This window comes from Arvicanthis niloticus, chromosome 24 (genome assembly GCF_011762505.2).
Source record: "Arvicanthis niloticus isolate mArvNil1 chromosome 24, mArvNil1.pat.X, whole genome shotgun sequence".
Taxonomy (NCBI): domain Eukaryota; kingdom Metazoa; phylum Chordata; class Mammalia; order Rodentia; family Muridae; genus Arvicanthis; species Arvicanthis niloticus.
The window spans coordinates 35,980,286-35,998,204 of NC_133432.1; the positions used below are offsets into that span (position 1 = coordinate 35,980,286).

Consider the following 17,919-nt stretch of genomic DNA (forward strand, 5'->3'; position numbering starts at 1 on the left):
TGAGGGTGGGGAGGTGGGAGTGGGGGTAGGTGGGGGCACATCCTCATAGAAGCATGAGGAGGGGGGATGGGATAGGAGGTTCCTGGGTGGTGGTGGGGGAAGGGGGCTTAGGGGATAAATTCTGAAATGTAAATATAATATTTAATAAAAAAATAAAACCAGAAATGAGAATATGTAAAAAAATAGTGAGTGCTGGTCCATCACCATGGTTCTGGGAGAGGAAGGGCTCCTGGGGTGCAACTCACATGGTCCTACTCCTTGTCCTTGCCCCTTTAGACACTAGATGACATTATATACAGTTTAAAAGGAAGAAATGAGAGAAAGAAATTTGCAGGAGTAGATGGTGGGAAGGCTGGGAAGAGCTTAGTCCATACTGAGGTGGGTTTGCCCATCTCCTGAGAATACAAATGCTTTCCCTCTCCCATGCATGTATTAAATTCCCACACATCTCTCTCCTCAGAGTGTTAGGTGCCTACAGCATGGATGTGATCACCAGCACGTCATTTGGAGTGAATGTCGATTCCCTCAGCAACCCAAAGGATCCTTTTGTGGAGAAAGCCAAGAAGCTCTTAAGATTGGATTTTTTTGATCCATTGCTCTTGTCAGTAGGTGAGTGGACAGTTCTGCCTTTTGATCATTGCTTTTGTCTGTGGCCATGTTTGTCAGTTCTGTCTTTCTTTTCCTCACTTCCCCCAAACGACCAGCTCTAGTGGTGTGTAGTTCACTTGTCATGTAATTCATCCCTTAAGGCACAGTTCAGTATTTTGAGAAAATTCAAAGACATGTAGTGTGTTACATCTACTTTTGAACTTCGTTTTTCTTTGAGACAAGGTCTTAGCACATATGTAGCTCTAGCTGGCCTGGAAATCACTGTGTAGACCAGGTTGGCCTTGAACTTACAGTGATCCCTCTACCTCTGCCTCCTGAGGGCAGGGATTACAGTGTGTACTCCAACACCTAGTTTTATTTTAGAATTCTTTCATTTGTATAAATACTAATTTGTATAAATACAAGTTTGGCCCTCTGTAAGTCCAGAACTCTCCATGGTTGCAATATCATACAGTCATACCATCTGTCTCGATTCCACCCACCCTAACTCATACTTCCCACATTGCTTAGACACATCAACAAATCTTCCTCCCAATTTCCTGTCCCTTTCTCTGCTTTGGTAGCTGGCTGATTCCATTTGGTGCTGCCTGCTAGGATGCTGACCAATATCATCTTGATCTGATGCAGGCGGTCAGTTCAGGAGAGGGCCATACCATGTCCTGGATATGGGATTCTACTACCCCCTTATTCCTGACTTTATTTTCACACCCTTTTCCATCATGCTCCTCGAGCCTTGATGCATGGGGGTGCTGATATAGATGCTCCATTTGGGACTCAGTACTCAACAGCCCCTTATTCTCAGTACTTTGATTTCTTAGAAATCAGCATTGACTGAAGGCTCATTTGGCCCATTAACCAATGTCAATCATAGAGGACTTTGTTCTGCCCATGTTGTAACTTTCAAGCAATCTTGACCTAAGCAACCACCTGTTCCCTTCCTCTGTATCTGAGTGTTCTGGGCATTTCACATCAAAGTCATCATCGACTATGTGGTCTCTGTGAGAGGCCTCTTTCATTTATCACAATATTAAATGAAGCAAAGTTACTATGTCCTGTGTATATGATTGATTTTTTTCTTTCTGAGTGTTAGTCACCTGTCTTTGAGACTGGCTGGTTTGAGACAGAGTTTTGCTCTATAGCCATGACTGTTCTTTTTTTTTTTTTCCCATGTGGCTTAGCGTTTGTGTGGCATGTGTAGATCAGAGGACAACTTACAGTAGTTCTCTCCTTCCACAGGTGGGATTCAGGGGTCAGATTCAGGTCTTTAGTGTTCTCCGCAGGAACCTTTAGTTATTGAGCCATCTCAGTGGTTCCTTTTCTTTTGCAGATCTACATGATCTACAGGAGCAGAGTTAAATCTAAAACTATTAAACTCATTAAAGCGTATCTTTTTCTTTTCCAGTACTCTTTCCATTCCTCACCCCAATATATGAGATGTTAAATATCTGCGTGTTCACAAAGGGATTTTATGGATGACTCCATTTTGTTTTATGCCACTGTAACCAAGAAATCACATGGTATTTTTCTTTTTTAAAAAAGAATTATTTATTTTATGTATATGAGTACACTGTAGCTGTCTTCAGACACACCAGAAGAAGGCATCCGATCCTATTACAGATGGTTTTGAGCCACCATGTGGTTGCTGGGAACTTCACTCAGAACCTGTGGAAGGGCAGTCAGTGTTCTTAACCTCTGAGCCATCTCTCCAGCCCTCATGTTCACAAAGGATTCAATAGAATTTTTCCAAAAAGTTTTGGACAGAATGAAGGAAAACTGCCTGGATTCTAAGGAGAAGGCAAAATGTGGTGGTTTCATGAGAGGTTCACAGTGTGATAACATGTTGGGCTGTGAACATGTAAGCTGTGTGCTAACAGTAGACAGGGAAGGCTAGATTTAGAAAGAAAGAATATTTATATTTCCTGAGGGAGGAAAAGTTGGATTTTTAAAAAGTTGAGTGAGAATAGGCAAGAATTAATACTTAGTAATAGGAATGAAAACTAGGGTACCGCTCATAACGATTGAAATAAAAAAAATTGGCATGGCTCAAGACCTGAACAAGATCAAGACTGTCAAAACTCCAGCATACATAAGAAGGATCTCTCCAAACAGCAGTTAATAGCTGTGGAGGGAGGGTGTGGACACAGGTAGGTTTCCCATGAGGCACTGGATGGCCCCACAGCCATGCACATGTGAGCAGGACTAGTTGGACTTGTGGGTAATTAATAAGAGGGCCTCGACTGTGGGGAAGAAATGTTACAGATGGTATAGAAGGAATTGGATGGAGGAAACAGTGGGGTGGAGATGACCATGTCTGATTGCGTGCATGTATGAAACTCTCCAATAACAAACAAAAATGATTAAAAAGGGGGAATATTATTTTCCCCTCCTTCAAAAACATTTTCAAAGAGTAAAAGTGATTGTTTAAAATTCTGTCTATTGTAATTGACTGTGAAAGTGGTTGATGTGGAAGCTGGATGCTTCCTGGTTTAGCCACTCCTGCTTTTGTTTCTTGATGACTCAAGCAATCCTAGCCACAGTTGTGAATTTAAGGGAACCATGTTCTCAGAAATTAGAGAATAAAGCTTCTGCACTCCTGATCCACCTCTAACCTCTGACCTTAGCATTGACCTTCCATTTTTGCAATGTCTCTTTCTGCTTTCAGCACCGAGTGGATTTTCTCCATTTGATGATGAATGCTCATAATAATTCTAAAGACAAAGAGACTTATAAAGGTAAGCCAGCCCTTCCTGGTCATTGAACAAGGATGCTCTCAGGGAGCCAGTGGTTCACTCAGAAAATATGTAAGGAGGCTTTTCTAGGTAGAGGGACACCTCTGTCAAGTTACTGAAAGACAGACGTGGCTATTATCTCCATGAAATTTTCTGGAAACACATGGGCCTAAGTTTGCTCCTAACATGAAGGGTGGCTGTGATGGAAGTCTCCAGTGGTCTGTTCGCTGCGTGAGCACAGTTTCTTTCCCAGCACACAGTCTCAGCGCTCTGCCTAGACATCTGTGTCTAATCATCTCATCAGGGGGCATGTACCTAAATGGTGCTGAAACTCTCTGGTTGCCTCTGGTGGACATGTGTTCTCTACCCTAACACATATTAAAGATTTAGTTTTCCTTTGTGTGATATCTAAGTAGCTTCTGGGGAAAGCCCCCTTTTACAAATGCAGCAGTCATCTTTATTTTTTTTTATGCACTTAAAAATCACTCATAGCCGGGCAGTGGTGGAGCACCCCATTAGTCTCAGAACTTGGGAGGCAGAGGTAGGTGGAAATCTGTGAGTTCAAGCCCAGTTTGGTCTGTGTCATAGATTCCAGGACAGGCAGGGCTACACAGTCTGTCTCAAAAACTCATAAAAAAATCACTTAAAGATTTTTTTTTATCTTTTTAAATAGTATGGGCATATGCAGGAGTATATGCACATGTGCATGCCCCTAGGTGTGTGTACAGGTAACAGAGGAAGACACACTGTATCTTGCTCAATCCCTCTCTGCCTTATTTCTTGGAGACAGGGATTTTTTTTTTTTTATTAACTCTGAGATTAGGCTGGCAGCCAGGAGGACCCAATAATCCATAGTGTGGTTACTGGGGTGTGCTGCCCCATCTGGCTTCTTACAAGGGGACTGGGGAGTCAAACTCAGGTCCTCATGCTTGTGCAACAAGTGGTATTACTCATTCAGCCATTTCTCTAGCCTCCCATCTGTGTTTATTTTTTAATTTAAAGCTATTATTACTATCATGGCTGCAAACTGATGGCGTTCCAATTCCAGATTTTATTCTACTCATGTGCATCAGTAGCTAATGGAAAGGGAGTCCTCCATTCTTCCCTATTTGATTATTTCTCATACACACACTTGCTTATATGTAGCAGTGTGATTCTGGGTCCCCACGTTTACTGGTTAAAGTGATCATGTACTTTGTGTTTTGAGTCCTCTCCTGTTTCCTCACTTGGAACCCTTTCGTGTGATCAGCTAACTTCAAATTCTTCTATACCCCCTCCTCCTTTTGCCACAAGGTCCTATGTAGCCCAGGCTGACACATTCATGACCACATTCATGATGTGCCTGAGAATGACCTTTAACTCCTGAGACTGCAGGCATGTGCAGCACAGTTTTAGCAGAACCATTGTTTCTGGTATGAGTCTGAAATGATGGAACCTCAGCTTTGAAGTAGCCTTCTGTCAGTTATTGTTATCTGAGATTTCATGGTGTTCTTTGGAAGTATTCCTAGAACCTTAGCACAACTTAGTCTGGAGACATGCCTGGTAAACCAGAAAGTCTCCTATGGCTGAGGTGATGGGTCTTTCAAGACAAGCCCTCTATCAGATAAGAGATTTTGGTATGTGGAAATTGACTTGTTAAAGGTACCTTCTGTGTAACAATAAAAGGAGCCTCTAAAAAGCTGTCAGTGTTCAGTTCTTGAGGGGCTGATTTTCTGCTGCTGAGAAGCAGAATTCATCCAGCTCTGGCTCTTTTCTCTCTGGTCAATCTTTCAGTGTAACCCAGAATACAGACATTGCCCTGCCTTGTTTATACAGTGCTGGAGACTGGACCCAGGGCTTCGGTACTCCCATCTACTGAGCTGTATATTGTCAGCCTCTCTGTTTCCTTTTAGATTGCTAAAATAAATATTAATTTTAAAGATAACCACTGATTGTAGATTTATAGTCCAGTTTCAGTTTAGGTACATGGACTTACACTAATTTGGAGGAAGAATTTACCGACAACATAACCACAGCCTTCATGGTAGAAGGAGTACAACTGCCTGTAACTATAGGTCTGTTGGCTCCAGTGGGATCCTTGGCCCCCATGGGAATCTGGACAAACACATAAAATAAATAAAATTAAAAAAACCACTTTCATCTATAGCAGGGACCTTTTATAGCTGCTTCTTTAGGGGATTAGATGCCTTCTTCTGGGCTCCATGGGAACCCTCCCCACACATGTGGCACCCTTACACACACACACACACACACACACACACACACACACACACACACAGAGAAATACACATAAATAAAAATAACATTTTCAAGAAAAAAAAGAAATGAAAAGAAAAGAAATAACACACAATGTCCCCCTGGCTCTGCTGACTTAGCTTCTGACAATCCATTTTCTTGTTCTCAGAAATACTTTGAATTATAAAATGTTATTGTGGTTTTTGTTAGTATGCTGGGTAAAATCATTTTTATTGATTTCATTTTAAATTTCAAAGTTTGTAGTGAGTTAAAATGTCCTTCAACATAATTATAGGTCATATTTATTTTCACATTGTAAAATGCAAGTTAATCTGTTGAACATTTTAAAAAGATGGATTCCTTTTTGAGAATTTCATATATGAGCACTGTATTTACATAATTTTTTTCTTTCTCTCCTTCCTCCCACTCTTCCCAACCCCCAATACTTTTCAAATATATATTATTTAATTATTGTTCATATATGTATGTATATATGTATACATGTATAAGTATGTATGTATATACAAACACTGATAAATAAAGTGTTTGGAGGAAAAATAACATTTTCAAATAAGAAGGTCCATATCTTGAAGGTGCCCACTGGGGATGATGAGGAATAGCAGAAACATTAGGACAACCTATCTGAAGCATTTTTCTCCTCTGGATATGTCATGTGGCTGTCAATGGTGATGACAGTCTCAGAGTGACTGAATGGTGTCTCTATAATCTGTGTAGGGAAATGGGAGGCCCATTTGATGTTCTCCTCGTCTCCTCTGTGATGGTCTGTCCTAACATGTCTTACCTGAGATGTTTTCTTTCAGTCCTGTCTGACACGGAGACCCCATCCCAGTCAATTATCTCTATATTTGATGGCTATGAGCCAACCTGTAGCACACTTTCTTTTGTCCTGTATTCCCTGGCCACTCACCCTGATATCCAGAAGAAACTACAGGAGGAGATCAACAGAGCTCTGCCCAATAAGGTGCTAGGATGATGTAGGAGGGAAAAGGAGAAGCCTCAACAAAGACACCTTCTTGTTACCTGCAATGTTTGTGTGTGTGTGTGTGTGTGTGCATACACGTGAGAGAGAGAGAGAGAGAGAGAGATAGAGAGAGAGAGAGAGAGAGAGACCGAGAGAGACACACAGGTGTGTTCCTTTGTGAATATGTGTGTTAATGTGTTTTAGTGAGTTTGTGAGTATATGCTCATAAGTTTGTGTATGAGTATGTGTGTTGGTGTGAATCTGTGAGTGTGGGTGTGCACATGTGTGAAGGTTAGAGTAAAACTGTGGGGTTAGTCCTTCTTTTCCACATTGTTTTACACAGGGTTTCTTTGTTCCTACTACTTCATACATCAGACATTCTGGCCCTTGAACATTTACGAAATCTTCAGTTTCCACCTTCTTGCTGTGGGAGCACTAGGATTACAGATGTGTGTGTGTTGCCACAGGTGGGTTTTAAGTGAAACTTAAAACTGAGGTTCTTACACTTACATAGCAACCATGCAAACCACTGAGCCATCTTTCCAATTCTAGTGATTTTTTACATGTATGTATGTATGTATGTATGTTTGTATGTTTGTAGGTATGTATATGAATATATGTGTATATGAATACATGTATATATATGTGTATATGTATCTTTGTTGGTATGTGTGCTGTAGCATGTATGTAGAGGTCGGCTCAGAGGTCGGTGCTGTGTCAGCACCCTTGATAATCTGTAACAAGAGCACAAGTACTGGATTTTTCCAGATCCATTTAGAAATTATCATAAGAGGGATACAGAAGGAGAAATGGGCAATAAAACCTCTCAGGGCATCAGAAGGTTGTTGTGACACAGGTCTGGACTTAGTGTTTCTGTTATCTGGGACCACAAGAGTACCAAGCCAGCAACATTCACACTACCTGTGTGATGTTAAAGATATGCACTTAACACACAGTTCTCTGTATGGTTCAATGTTACTGCTGGATCAGCTGTGTTCCAGCTGTGCACCGAGGGAGGCTCACCACAGCCTTGGTTAAACCACATAGCTCTGTCCCTTGATTCCCCCTATCTATTTATAGTTATAGGAGAAGAAGCCAAGGTGTGAGCCTTGGTGTCTAAATCATGAGGCAAACTCTCTGTCTCTGTATGTAAACGTGTGCATTTGTGTGTGTGTGTGTGTGTGTGTGTGTATAGGTCATAAACCTACATCATGTACATTTCTAAATTACTATCCTCCATGTTCTATGATACAGGCTTTCTTACCAAACCTGGAGCTTATCGACTGGGTTAGGTTGTCTAGCCAATGAGCACCACACATGTCCTGTGTGTCCACCTACTGCTGGGATTATAGATGGGTGCCACTATGTCAGGCTTTATAATTATTTGTATCTGAGCTCTCATCCTCAGGCTTGTGTAGTAAACTATTCACTAATTGAGCATCTTCCAGGCCCCAAGTAATAATTTATCCACGTTGTAAGGAGTTTGAGAGATGGCACAAAGGTTCAGAGCACTGGCTGCTCTTCCATAGCATCCACCCATATTTGAGACCCAGCATGAAAATGGCTGCTCTCTCTAGTTACAGGAGATCTGATGCTGTCTTTTGACTTCTTATGAGCACTGTACTCATGCAGTATACATACACTCATGTAGGCAAAATACCTACATATATAAAATAAAACAATTTAATACACCATTTAAAATTTATTGTAAATACTAACTAAGGTCCTTTGAGCTGCTGAGCCTGACTTCCAGCCTAATGAGAATTCAACACTAGACACAGTTTAAAGTCAATCCAATATCTCAGCATAAATCTTTTTCTTTCTTCCCAGGCACATCCCACCTATGATATCGTGATGGAAATGGAATACCCGGATATGGTGTTGAATGAAACCCGCAGACTATTGTTGGGGGCCGACTTTTAGCAGAAAGCGGCTATCAGCTTTGCAGCCATCTTGAGCCATATACCCTGACATGAGATTTAAATTTACAATAGCCTACAACAGCTGAGAACACTCTGATAATCTTGGTTTAGATACCTTGAGATTAAAGGTGTGTGAGATTAAAGGTGTGTAATTTAAGAGTATGATTTAGAAGTATAGAGATCAGAGTGAGAGACAAGACCTAAGGGCATGATTAAAGGTGTAACTTAGAGGCGTGGCTTAGAAGTAAGACATATAAAATGCAGAGGCAGACAGTAGGATTCAGACATTAGGGAGACACAGCAGAGAGAAGACATTAGGGAGACATCAGACGAGAGAGAGAGATTTATACACATCAGACATTAGGTAAAATCTGGCCTCACCCTCGCTCTTGCTGAACCCCTGACCTGCAGACCGGAGCGGCAGCTTGGGCCGGGATACAGTGCCCGCTCAAACGTGGGTCGGCCAGGGCCTCAACATTTTGCCTGGGCTGCAACATTTATTTTGGCCACCCCAACTTGGGGCTAGTGCGGTCCCCAACACAGGATAATAGGCTATGGCCCTTTCCAGAAAGGTTGTGGGTCCACTGTTTGCCCAATTGCTAATAGACTTGAGCGAGTCTGTGAAAAGGATATTGAAATCGATGGTGTGTTTATACCCAAAGGGTCAGCAGTGATGATTCCGTCTTATGCTCTTCACCATGACCCACAGCACTGGCCAGAGCCTAAGGAATTCCACCCTGAAAGGTATCAGAACAGGAACCCACTTGGCACTCTGCAGGCTTGTGTATGCTTTGATGTTTCTTATAGGAAGATGATCTAAGTATGATTTTGAATTCATTTGCATTCTTTGAGAATGACAGAGAAAGGGAAGAAAAGAGAAGAGAGGGGAAGTGAGATAGGAAGAAAGTATGGCTAATTAAATACAGAGTGTTTTCCTCCTTCTTCCTCAAGTAGTTAATGCCCCACTTAAGTGTGGGGCTGGAATCCACTTTTCCTTCATTCCAAATGAAATGTGTTTTTCAGAGTTGGAACAGAGCATCATCCCAAATGGATTTTTAGTGTTTAAAGATGTAGTTCCTTTCTTGTTCCTTTTTATTTTTTTGACAATCACATGAATGGATAATGAATTCTGGTCATTTTCACCTCACATTGCCCTGTCTCTTCTCCCTCCCACTCCTGTGGAATCTCTGTCTGTCTTCTACCGGTCCTCCTCCTGTATTTATGTTTTTGTTTTTGGTGACTTGTGAATTTACTTAGGGTTGCTTGCATAAGCATAGTTATAGAAGTTATATCCTGGAGAATGGTCAACTCACCAACGGCTGCACCATTGAAGAAATTTTTTTTCTTGTCCACCAAGCATTTATTGTCAACAGCTCCTTAGGGAGGTGGCATCTCATGGGCACCTTCCCCACCCATGATGGAATGATGTTGTGTCTGGTCTTGTGTAGGTATCCACAGCTGCTGTGAGTTCATGAGTGCAGTGGACATGCCATGTCCAGAAGATAGTACTCACAACACCCATTTCATTCACTGGCTCTTGCATTCTTTCTGACCCTCCTTCTGTGATGTATCCTGAGCCTTGCAGAGGTTGAGCACTCCATCACCACTTCTCCACACCATTACCAGTCATGAGTTTCTATGTTAATTGTCTTCCACTGCAAACTAAAGCTTTTCTGACCAAGGCTAAGATCAGCACAAATTTTTGTGTGTAAAGATAAATACTTAGAAGGTATTTTGGTACACTGTCAGCTTAGCAAATCAACAGCACTACATTTTTGCCTATGATGTCTGCAGCCATGGGGGATTTTGATCAGATTTATTATCCTATGCATTAATTTCCCCACTGGATTGGCTGTCCACCCAACCAGAAAATGGTTGGTCCCCCTTACCCCTCTATTACACTAGTGTGTACCCACACAATGATGCAGTTTTTCAATCATCTTATCTCAACCATATGGTGAGTCTTATAAGGAAGAGGAATTGAAAGGATACTTAGTGTAAAATTCTCAGAGCCAAATACCTGCAAGTAGACATTCAATGAACCTTTCCCAAACTACCTATGTGTACTGGTTAGATGCCAAAAGGCAACTTCACATGTTTAGCTCTCATGCTTTTTTCCTCTGTCAAGTTGTCATTTATTGTGCCTCTAGGTTCAGCAAGGAGAACAGGGGCAGCATTGATCCTTACGTATATCTGCCATTTTGAAATGAACCCAGAAACTGCATTGGCATGAAGTTTGCTCTCATGAATATGAAACTCACTCTCACTAAATTCCTGCAGAAGTTCTCCTTCCAGCCTTGTAAGAAAACGCAGGTGAGGGGGAAAACCTGTCTCTATACACAATGTTTTATGGGATGCTTTTTTCCAACTGAAGGTTCTGTGTATAAAAGTAATAATGCATGTTTGAGGTTTAATAATTTGTTTTCTAACCAAATGAGCTATTTGTATCCAGATATTAGTTAAGGGGCTTTTAATTCTATGTCTGTATAAAATAGAAATTAACATTATGAAGAGTCAGAGTAGGCTAGTGTGACAGGATTCCATGCATTCTGTTTGAAATTCTAATCATGTCCATTGGAGATTGGGCATATCATGTGCCATCCAGAGGTGCAGTGGTCATGTATTCAATGTTTGTTATGTGTTGCCCTCTTCTCCAAGAGCTCACAGAAGCCCTCCTCTCACAGTCTTCTCAACTAGTAGATGTACATTACTGTTACAGAAGATCTTTAAAACTCATATCAGGTCTGAGATGTTCTCAGTTGGCAAAATGCCTACTGGTTGTACACAAATCTCTGGTTCCTATCTACAGAACCACATGAACAAGCTGTGGTGGTACTTACCTGTAATCCCTGCACTCACAAGGTAAAGGTTAGATGATTATAATTTCAAGTAATCCTTGGTCAGTTAGTGAATTTGAAGCCAACATGGGCTATGTTTCTCACCCTCCCCAAACTCAAGATGCCTTGTTATTTCTGAAATCCTTAAACAGTTCACCCAGAATGTGGCTTTAAAAGCTCATATCTGATTTCCCATGTCATGCCAAGTTGAGAATCATTATTTTAAAAGACAATTGCTTGGTTTCATGAGATGGCTCAGTGGTTAAGAGCACTTGCTGCTCCTCCGAACTTGTGGAGAAAATATCCCGCTACAAAGTGTCATATATCTCCTCCAGAAGATTTGCCCTGAATATGCTGAACTGTAGTGGTAATACATGATGTTGGAGCTGAGGATTGTTAATAGAGCTGAAATGTATCCTCACATGGTTGTCTTTCAAGTTTCAAACAAAGAATAACTTTTATCACTTAAAAATTAATTTGACATAAAGAGTAAGAATAAGGTTAAAAATATGAAACTCATCTGTTTTACTCGAAACCAGCATAGAGCGTAAGCAGTATAAACCAGCACGAGTTTGAGTAAATTCTCAATCACCATTTTACATAATGCATGTTTGGATGCATACTCTCGCCATCCAAGTGAGACAACTTGGAGAATAAGGAAGTGAAAATATATGATTTTAAATGCAGCTTTTTTGTTTCTGCATACTATAGTATCCCAAACATTTGTTTTTAACCTTTCTTTTAGTGATGTTGGTTCATTCACTAATTCTCAATATTCTTCTTCCCCTGTTGCAGATACCTCTGAAATTAAGCAGACAAGGACGTCTTCAACCAACAAAACCCATCGTCTTAAATGTTGTGCCATAGGATGAAGTCATAACTGGAGTGTGACTTTCCCTCGTGATGTTCTGCTGAGTTCTTCAGCAAGGCAGAGTCTAGGAACATGGGTACCTTTAATTTAGTCATGAATAAAACCCAGATGAAAATGAAGCTTAATTGATTGGTTTTGATGCATAGTTAAAGATTCAGTACATTCACTGAGCTTTCTTAGTGTCTGTACAAAGTTCCATCTAATATAAAGGAGATGAGTAAGTCAGGGACAGCACAAGAATTCGCCTTCACTGGTTCTCATGGGATCATCTCCATCCACATCTGCTTGTCTCTGTTAATTTCTTTTTTTGTGTTTGTAATTTGATCAAGAATTTCTGATGAAAATGTGAACCAATATGACAATAACTCTAGTTGTAGAATTGGTATCAGATGTTTTATTTGCAATATTCTACAGTAAATGTTACATAGAAAATGTAAATACATATCTCTTTAAAATCTGTATTTTAAAAGTTTTTATATTCTTTGGGAGCTTCATTGACTGCATTTTGATCATATTAATTTTTTCCTCTGACTCTTCCCAGATTCTATTCCATCTCCTTTCTTACCTATCTTCTATTCTATCACACTATTTCAAACCAAACCAAACCAAACCAAACCAAACCAAACCAAACCAAACCAAACCAAACCAAACCATACCACACCAAACCAAACCAAACCAAGTCAAATCTGGGATGCCCAGTTTGTGTTGGATAGTTATTCCTGATGTGAGGCCTGCTCTGGAGTATAGTTCATATACCCAGTGTCACCCCATTGAAGAAAACTGACCTTTCCTTTCTCAGGAGCTCTCAGCTTACAGTATCTCCTTGGCTAGGGGTAGGACTTTGAATTCCTCTCAGCTAGGATTTTGTTTGGTTTGAGCTTGTGAAGATTGTGTAAATTTTGTCACATTCTCTATGAGTTCATATGTGCACCTGCCATGTTGTGTCTGGAATTGCTGTTTCCTTAAATTCATCTACTACCTCTTTTTCCTACAATCTTTCTTCTTTCCATTTTACTTATATACCTGACCTTTGAGGCAAGACATATGATCCAGACATCCTACTTAGCATTGTGCATTCCAAAGTCTCTTCATGTTGACAAATTGTAGGTTTTCTTGTTAACTAGTGATTACTGCATGAAGAAGCTTTTCTAATGAGTGATATACTATTCTACGGATATGGCAGTATTTCACTAGAGTCTTCTTATTGCTACATCCATTTAATAGATTAATAGTAGTAGGTTTTTTCCTAGGACACATGACATATCTAGTCTCATGTTTGTTGCCTCATAGAGATTATCAGTTATAGGTTCTGTCTCATGAAGTGGGCCTGAAATCCAACTTATAAAGTGATTGGTTACTCCCATAACATCTGTGCCACAGCTGCTCTGGTGAGCATGTCTTTCAGCCAAGTCATTGCCGTAGCTCAAACGTTCACAGCTGGGTGAGAGTGATGATTACTTTTCCCATCCAGTACTATGTACAGCACCTTCCAGTACTGTGAAAATGACCCAGTGACCTGAGGGGTTGACATATATTAAGAGGGAAGACAGATATATCAATCAAGGAGAATAAGAAACAAAATAATTTTACGAAATATAGTAAAAATTTTTTGGTTGGAGAATTTCATATGTGTACACAATACATTTTGTTTATATACATCCCCTACTCTCCCCTCAAATTTCTTTGAATGCCCTCCCAAATCTATCCCTCAACGTCATCTTTTCTGTTTATAATCTGCAAAGTCTAATTAATGTTGTCCATATGTGCATAGTTTGGGATCATTCATTGGAAAAGAGACAACTATCTGGGGCTACATCCTTGGAAGAAAAACTGGCTGTCCTTCCTCTAGCAGCCACTAACTATCATAAGCTCCTCAGCTATATGCTAAGGGTTCATGTATCCTGGCAGCTCCTGCTGTTGATGTTAACTGGCTTGATCTTGGGTAGGTCTTGTGCACGTGACCAGAGCTTCAGTGACTTCATGGGTATAATTGTGTAATGTCTACCGATACCAAAGAACTAAATATTTCTAGCCTTTATGGTCACTAGTATTATGAATCTGATTTAGATCTGATCCGTATTGTTTGTTCAGAAGAGAGCTAATTATCCTTGACTTTTCTCATTGCTTTGAAATATATACATTCTGCCATGATGTGTGTATGTGTGTTGTATGTTTATGTGTGTGCATATATATGGAGACCGGAGCTTGACTTAAGGAATGTCTTCCTCAATGGCTCTCCATTTTATTATTAGCATTTAAATTTACATTATGGGATATGTGCACACATGCACATTTATCACAGTGCCCATGTAGAAGTCATGAGACGACTTACAGGCTGATCTCGGAGTTCAAGGCCATTCTGGTCTACAGAGTGACATCTAGGCCAGCCAAATCTACACAGAGAAACTCTGTTTTGGAAAAAACCATACCAAATCAGACCAAACCAACCACTCACACAAACAAAAGTGTAGGAGTAAAGGGTAAAGATAGTTGCTGCCATACCTAAGGACTTTAACTGTGTCCTTGGAGATCACATAGAGAAAAGACTTGGATGTGCTAATGTTGAAATTGTCAAAAAGTGCAGTTGAGTCAGCTGTTTGGTTTGTGATAAAGTGTTGTCATCAAACTCATACCCGCGACCATGAATTGAGCCACAAGAAATTGGATCTCCCTGCTAGCCCTTGAGCTTAAAATGTTTTAAAATAAGTTTATGGTTTTGTGTTGGGCTACATTCAGAGTGACTCTGGGTGCATGTGGCTTGTGGGTTGTGAGTTGACAACCTGCAAGTGGTCACACAAGCAGCAGTAAATAGACTTCACAGAACTCAGCATATAAATATATATTATATGTATATACATTATATATATTATTATATACATATAATTTATATATAATTGTACAGCAAACATCTATCTGACCTCCTAGGCTTTCCTAGAAATCTCAATGGAAACCCCCCCACAATTCCATCATTCTTGATCTGTGAGGCTGAAAAACCAAACACCATGCAGATACCTTGGTCTGCCACCCATGCCAACTCTGCTTGAGTCCATGTGAACTGTGAGTGAGGCTGAAGACTGATTAGGTGGAAAGCAGAGAGCTGAATCTCAGGATGGTCCTTGCATAAAGCAGGAGACCAGAGCTTAGGAACATCCAGGAATTGCTTCTCCACAGGCTTTCCCACTCAGATTTGGGATTAAACTTCCAATATACCAACTCTCATGGGAAAAGTACAAATGAAGTATAACACTTCAAGTTTCAATATATAATATGTATAATTTCTTTTTTTCTAACAAGTCTTCAAGACTGTTAGTGCACGTGATAAACCATGATCCTTGCTTCACAATATGAGTACTGGTGACTTAGAGACATGAAGGTCAGGCAGTTTGTTTTTACAAAATCTCCCAGAGTGCTAGGTATGCTGACTGAGGTCAGAAAATGGATTATAAATCTCAATATATCCACTCTGTCCCTCTTTCTAAGAAAATATTTCTTCATGTGACCCTTGTTGGCCTAGAACTTGTTATGAAAACCAGGTTAGCTTCTAACTCACTAAGCTCTGTCAGCCTCTAGCTCCTGAGTCCTGGGATTACAGGTGTATCCCACCACTTCAGTCTTAGTATTCTCCTCTATGTTTGTCTTTTTCTCAGCAAAGGCTGTGTGAGGGCTCGTCTCTATGTTTTACTCTCCATTTATTAAAGCTTATCAGGTGTATGACCCTGAAGACAAGGTTGGCTACTAGTAACTTTTGACTCTAAACTTCTAGTTTGTGCACACATATTCCTATTTCATGAAATACGGCCCTGATTTTGAGGATCTCTTTCTGACTACCGTTTCTGGTTCTTGGATTCTATTTGTTGTTGTTTTTCCAAGGACTACAAGTGCATCATTAAGTTGTTAATATGAGATGTCTTCAGTGTATTGACGTAGGCACTTAGTGCTGTAAACCTTGCTCATAGGATGCCCTCATTGTGTTGTGTATATTTGGGTGTTTGTAGGATGCCTTCATTGTGTTCTGTATATTTGAATATGTTGTGTTTTCATTCTGTATATTTGGGTGTGTTGTGTTTTCATTGTCATTCATTTGTAGGAATTCAAACTTTTTCTTTTGGATTTCTTCTTTGGCACAACTGGCACTCAGCAGTGTGCTGTTTAGGTCCCATGTGCATGTGTGCTTTCTTGTAGTTTCTGTGGTTATTGATATCCACTTTTAATCTGTGGTGGTCAGATAGAATGCGAATGTGATTTCAGTTCTCCTAAACTTGTTGACATTTGCCTGGGTATGCATCTTTCCCTCTCTTCTGTCCTGTGGGCTTCACCCAGAGACACATATGGTTATCATTCTCAATCTTCAGATACCAATGGATCTACTGGAGCTACAGCCTCCTCTGAAGCCCCTATGACACTTGACATGCATCTGCGGAGCTAAGCTGGAAACAACTCTGGGTCTGTATCAACTGCTGAAGTTGCTGTGAGTTGTGGAATATCCTGAGCACCAGTGGGCCTAAGGAGGAGTTATATATGGTCATGTCTCCTCCATTATCTCCTCTTTTTAATATTAAAAAATATAGCCAGGCAGTGGTGGCATACACTTTTAATCCCTGAACTCAGGAGGCAGAGGCAGGTGAATATCTGAGTTCAGGTAGCCTGATCTACAGAGTGAGTTCCAGGACAACCAAGGCTACAGAGAAATCCTGTCTTGGAATAAAAAGTGGATGGATGAATGTTTCACTTTTTTTTTAGGTTTTATTGAGTATGTGGTTTTGCAACAAACATCTGTCATCTGTCATCCAGTCTATAGCCTATCTTACAATCTTTTTTTAAATTAATTTTTTATTGAATATTTAATTTACCTTTCAGATGTTATCCCCTTTCCCCATTTCCCCTGCACCCAGAAACCCCCTATCCTACTGCCCTCCTCCTGCTTCTATGAAGATCCCCCCCCCAATCCCACCTCCCTGCCTTCAAATTTCCCAACACTGGGACATCCAGCCTTCATGGGACCAAGGACCTTCTCTCCCACTGATGCCTGACAAGGCCTTCCTCCCTTATATATACAGCTGGAGCCATGAGTCCCTCACTATGTGCTCCCAGGCTGTCAGATTAGACCCTGAGAGCTCAGGTTGGTTGGTATTGTTGCTCTCTTCATGGGGCTGTAAACCCCTTGTCTCCTTCAGTCTTCTCTCTAACTCCTCCATTGGGAACCCCGTGATCAGCTCAATGGTTATCTGTGAGCATCCGCCTCTGTATATGTCAGGCTCTGGCAGACCTCTAAAGAGACAACTGTCAGGCTCCTGTCAGCATGCATTTCCTGGCATCCACATCAGTGTCTGCCTTTGTTGACAGCACATGGGATGGATACCCAGGTGGAACAGCCTCCGGACGTCCCCTTCTGCAGTTTCTGTCCCACACTTTGTCTCCATATTTGCTCCCATGAGTATTTTGTTACTCCTTTCAAGAAGGACCGCATCCACACTTTGGTCTTCCTTCTTCATGAGCTTCAAGTGGTCTGTGAGTTGTATCTTGGGTATTGCAAGCTTTTTGTGAGTGCATACCATGAGTGTTCTTTTGTGATTGGGTTACCTCACTCAGGATGATATCTTCAAGTTCCATCCACTTGTCTGTGAATTTCACGAAGTCGTTGTTTTTAATAGCTGAGTAGTACTCCATTGTGTAAATGTACCACATTTTCTGTATCTATTCTTCTGTTGAGGACATCTGGGTTGTTTCCAGCTTC

The 17,919-nt window shown here is 40.7% G+C and overlaps 1 pseudogene; it reads left to right on the top strand.

Annotated features, from left to right (window-relative positions):
• The window catches only part of LOC143438124 (cytochrome P450 3A11-like), a 28,123-nt pseudogene extending 15,870 nt beyond the window's left edge, over nt 1–12,253 (top strand).
• The last annotated feature ends 5,666 nt before the right edge of the window (nt 12,254–17,919 follow it).